The sequence below is a fragment of the Ursus maritimus genome, unplaced genomic scaffold, assembly GCF_017311325.1.
Source record: "Ursus maritimus isolate PB19 unplaced genomic scaffold, ASM1731132v1 scaffold_9, whole genome shotgun sequence".
NCBI classification, from domain to species: domain Eukaryota; kingdom Metazoa; phylum Chordata; class Mammalia; order Carnivora; family Ursidae; genus Ursus; species Ursus maritimus.
In genome coordinates this window covers 30,899,058-30,904,431 of record NW_024427107.1, presented here as the reverse complement: position 1 = coordinate 30,904,431, position 5,374 = coordinate 30,899,058, and the positions used below count along the sequence as shown (strand labels likewise).

The 5,374-nt window shown below is 34.2% G+C and overlaps 1 pseudogene; it reads left to right on the top strand.

The window, feature by feature from the left end:
• Positions 1–3,948: 3,948 nt before the first annotated feature.
• LOC103661387 lies at positions 3,949–4,901 on the top strand (annotated as a pseudogene).
• Positions 4,902–5,374: the final 473 nt, after the last annotated feature.

The window sequence follows — 5,374 nt, the reverse complement described above, 5'->3', positions numbered from 1 at the left end:
TTTTTTTTCTGGCTTAATGGTTGTTATAGTGGAAAAAAATAACACTAGGAAATTCCCGCTCTGCCATTTTCCATGATGTTACTCTAGGTTATCTTTTAATCTATTTAAGTATCAACCATCACTTGTAGCATCTTGTTCTAAAAGTTGTTTGAATTTAGAATATTATCAACGAATGTAGTATGGATTTTATGAAACAAGTTTAGAGCATGATAAATGACTTAGTCCAATTTAGTCCATACTCATTTTTTCACCAATAATATCTCATTTTATTTTCACAACACTTTGCATAGGTATTATTATTCACATTTCAAAAGTGACAAGACAAAATAAAGATTATACAAGTCTAATGATAAAATCATAACTTGTGAATGGGAGAAAGAGAATGCAAAGCCAGGCCTCCTGAGTCTATATGCCACACTCTTTCAATAAAACAATACTCCTAGAATATTACCCTCTGGTGATTTGAGTAAACTATGAATATAAAATGTGTACATTGTGGCTGTACCAACTTGCATTCCCACCAACAATGTAGGAGGGATCCCCTTTCTCCACATCCTCTCCGACATTTGTTGTTTCCTGCCTTGTCAATTTTTGCCATTAACTGGCATAAGGTGATATCTCAATGTGGTTTTGATTTGAATTTCCCTGATGGCTAATGATTTTGAACATTTTTTCATGTGTCTGTCACTCTGGAAAACAGTGTGGAGGTCCCTTAAAAAGTTAAAAATTGAGCTACCCTATGATCCAGCAATTGCACTACTGGGTATTTACCCCAAAGATACAGACGCTGTGAAGAGAAGGGCCATATGTACCCCAATGTTCATAGCAGCATTGTCCACAATAGCTAAATTGTGGAAGGAGCCGAGACGCCCTTCAACAGATGACTGGATTAAGAAGATGTGGTCCATATATACAATGGAATATTACTCAGCCATCAAAAAGAACGATTTCTCAACATTTGCTGCAACATGGACAGGACTGGAGGACATTATGCTAAGTGAAATAAGTCAAGCAGAGAAAGACAATTATAATATGGTTTCACTCATTTATGGAACATAAGAAGTAGGAAGATTGGTAGGAGAAGAAAGGGAAGAAGAAAGAGGGGGTAAACAGAAGGGGGAATGAACCATGAGAGACTATGGACTCTGGGAAACAAACTGAGGGCTTCAGAGGGGAGGGGGATGGGGGAATGGGACAGGCTGGTGATGGGTATTAAGGAGGGCATGCATTGCATGCATGGTGCACTGGGTGTTATACGCAAGTAACAAATCATGGAACTTTACCTCAAAAACTAGGGATGTACTGTATGGTGACTAACATAATATAATAAAAAATATTAAAAAAAGAAAGAAAGAAAGAAAGAAAGAAAGAAAGAAAGAAAGAAAGAAAGAAAGAAAGAAAGATTGCAGTAAAAAAAATGTGTACATTGAAGAATTTGTATAATTTTCAAAACTATTTTATCCTGTTACCAAAGTTGTCATTGTTGTTTGCAAATAAGAGAATGAACTCATACACTATTTTACTTAATAAAAGCAAATACCCCTGGGGATGTACTTTCACTTCTTTTGCTAGATGATATCATTTTAAAGCCTGAGAGCTATGTCAAAACACTCATATCTAAAAATAAGAACAGAATGGCAAACAAAACAAAACAACTTTCCAGGTTTTCACTTGATTTGTGAAACTTTTCAGTAGTTTAGAACAAAAGAACTACTTTTCAGTAGTTTATTTATTTAAAAAGATTATGTGTTTTGTTTTTATTTACTAAGCCAGCATTATATTACTGCTAATCCCCTCTATGTAAATAATAGCAACCTGCATGCTCCCTAGGGTGAGCAGTCCTCTGAACCCCAGGGGAAAAGAGGTGTCTCTATATTTTGGGATTATAGTGCTTGTTTGCAATCAGAATGCCATATACTTTGTATAATATAAAAATTTTTGTATGGCTTTCTGGAAAATTTAAAGTAGGAAATTTGAAGGGAGTACGCAGAGAAGATAGTTTCCTAAAGGTAGATCTGGGGATAACAAGAAACGTGACAATTTACAGTGATCAAAAGAATAGACAGACTCCTGAGTTGTTGCAAAAAATGAAGTCTACAAAAGTGATAAGCCAGAATCAATTATAACAGGATATTAAATTACTCCAATATCATATAATAAGAAAAGATTATGTACTCTTTTTAATATTTCTATACATATTATTAAAATTTTAAAGTGTTTCCTTTGGAAAAAATACAACTTCATGTCAAATAAATACGGCAGTCTAGTGCACAGTTTTAATATGTGCTAATTTATTTCAGTCCACAGAAGGTGATTCAAAAATTAGTAACTAATTATACTCTACAGTAAGGTTTACTTAATAACATCCCTATTTTAAATCTCTGTGTTGTGTGAAATACATATTGGAGCAGAAAAGTAAGATCATTTGACCCAATTAAATTAATGGTATGTAAATTAATGCTTATTTTAAGTACACTGTTAACTTAAAAAAAAATAAAAAACCAGTAATCTGAATGTCCATCAGTACAGGAATGGGTAGATAAATTATGCTACTATTACATGGATCATATTGTACTGTTTACTCTCTAGTGATGCTCATCTTTATCTCCAACCTTGTCAACTTTTAATTATATCTCCAGGAATGGATTGTATTTCCCATACAGCCTTATGAACAGGGTTCTCATTTAGATTCCACAATGAAAAGCACTTGTGTAATATTTAAAGAAAAAAGAGAAAGGGAAATCATTATTCTCTGCCGGAAGAAATAAACAGCCGAATAGATGTGAAGCATGAAGCAAGTTCCATGTGAGCTTTTGTTAATAATCTGCAATTGAGATAATTGATAGACACTTCTTGGGATTTGGGGATTTACTAATTTCTTGGAAGCTATAAAGGGTGATCATTCTTCTTTGCCCCCTCTCCTACTGCCAACTTTTCAAAAAATATTTACTTTCTTTTAGCACATGCTCCTGCTAAAATGTATAATTTCAGCCCTTGAGGCAAAAATACAATTACACATCTTTTAAAATTAATGACTTAAATCTCTATGCATTGACATGGGGAAAGGTTCACAAAATATAATTTCATGAAAACAAAAGAATATTACAGAATGATAAATGTTTATTTTGTGAAATTATGAAACTGTTTTAATAAATTGTTCTCACAAATCTGTTGATATTATGAAACGTATGTTTACACAAGCATAGATAATGGGAATAAGATGATTAAGGGGCAAAACAATAACCTCTATGAATTTAACTTGGTAAAGAATACATTTTATTTTTAATAAATAATAATTGTAGTGAAAATACTAGCAAAACTAAATTTTTTTAAAGATTAGTCTACATTTTATGAAAATTATAATACTTATAAGGGATTAAATTGTTTTGTGTTGGGATACACAGTTTTTTCTAGTTTATGAACATGTTTTCTCTTTCTCCACATCCATTTACCCTTCTTTTCTGTTGTTTTACCCTGATTGTCAATTCTGTATTTACCCCTCTTACACAGCTCATATACTTTAGAAAAGTAGACATCATTACCAACTTCAGGATTAGTCCCTAGTTGGCTTAGTTTAGGGTGATTGATATAAGAAGCTTAATTCAAGCAAAGGAATGAAATATATGAAATGTATTTTGGCATACTGAAACATAATTTCCCACTCTTCAAATGTTTCTGGGAGATACTTTCTCTTTTTGTGTGATGTAAAGCTGGAAGCCTGTAGATCCTGAAAATTTCTGGAAGCCATTTTATGAGTTTGAGAAAAATCAGTAACAAGAAAAATTGAACTCCATTAAGATAGACAAATAAGTCTCCTCTTGCGCTCTCATGTTAATGCCAGGTGGCATATGCTGAGGGGGATGCAAATAACCATTGCTGGCACAGGGATAGTCTCCCTGCCTGCCCCATTTCCTCTCACCACTACTAGAGCTCTCCAGCAGACCCAAAATGTCCATGGCACCATCCAATCATTCACAAACCAGCTGGCCCCAGGGGGTCAACCAGTTTGGCAGCAAGTACATCCAGAAGACCCAGCCCCTCACCCTGGAGCAAACCATCAACATGTACGCTTTTACCAATTATACTTTAGGTACAATGAGTCTTTCTATGAGAAGGACAGCTCTGTTGCAGCCAGATTTCAGTGCAGGAGGGAGGAATTTGATAAAATTGGAATGAGAAGGGCTGCAGAAGGGGTTCTGATTATATATGAGCACTGGCTACTGCATGTGTTACTGGTATAGCTAGGAACACCTTTCTTCAAAATACCTGGTGGTGAACTTAAGCCAGGAGGAGATGAAGTTGAAGGACTAAAGCGCTTAATTGAAGTCATTAAGAGCCCTGCAAGACTGGATCATTGATAACTGCTTTGGTAACTTGTGGAGATTAAAATTTGAATCTCCCCATTATCCATATATTCCTGCACATATTACAAAACCCACGGAACATTAAGAAGTTGTTTTTGGTTCAACTTGAGAAAGCCTTGTTTGCAGCCCTAAAAATTACAAGCTGGTAGCTGTACCATTGTTAAAATCGCATGACAATGCACCAGGATATGGGCCCATCCATTTCCAGTCCCCCTCAGCTCCTGAGCAGGTTCAATTTTAGGTACCACTGAGTTGTTGCACAGTGGAGAAGTAAAAGAAATCACCTCTGTAAGCACAGCTATGCAGTGTAAAATAAACACAGCAGGAAAGGGGTTTTTGGGTTTTTTTTTTTTTTTAATCTCTTTCTCAATCCCTAAATTGCTACCTACTGTCTTCTGTTATTTGAATAATAAAGTTAGTATGAAGAACTAGATAGTGGGTGTAAACAAATGTGATAATGTTTAATTTACTTTTGGTTCTACTCATACTTTTTTGTACAACATTAAAGAACATGGACTTCTTTCTATTCGTATTTTTTAAAATTTCACATTAAACTTATAAAATTCTTTAAAAAAAGAAAAAAAGATAGACAAATAAGACACAAACAAAATAGGTCTTTGACAAGTAGGAATAAATCAACAGATCAAACTTTTTGTACCTCATCCTAACTCTGGAATAATTTTTGCATATTTTTAAAGCCAGTGTGAGTCCTATATTCTTATACTTGCAAATGAAAGACCCCTAACAAATACAAAATAAGTGATTAATCTTAATGTGCGGACTTGGGTAACCTAATGATGTATTCTTTCAGGTTGGGAGGTTAGAAATATGTCTAAAATATTTTAAAATTATTTCCTGTGGTAATGATTACTCATAGTATTTGCCTTCTAGGGGTATAGTTTAGAGAGTAGAAGTAAAAATGCAGCTTTTGGATTTTATTTTATCTTTCAGTACTGTAATGGCAAATATTGGTGGAAATGTGAGAAATAGGGTTCCTCAATTACAATAGT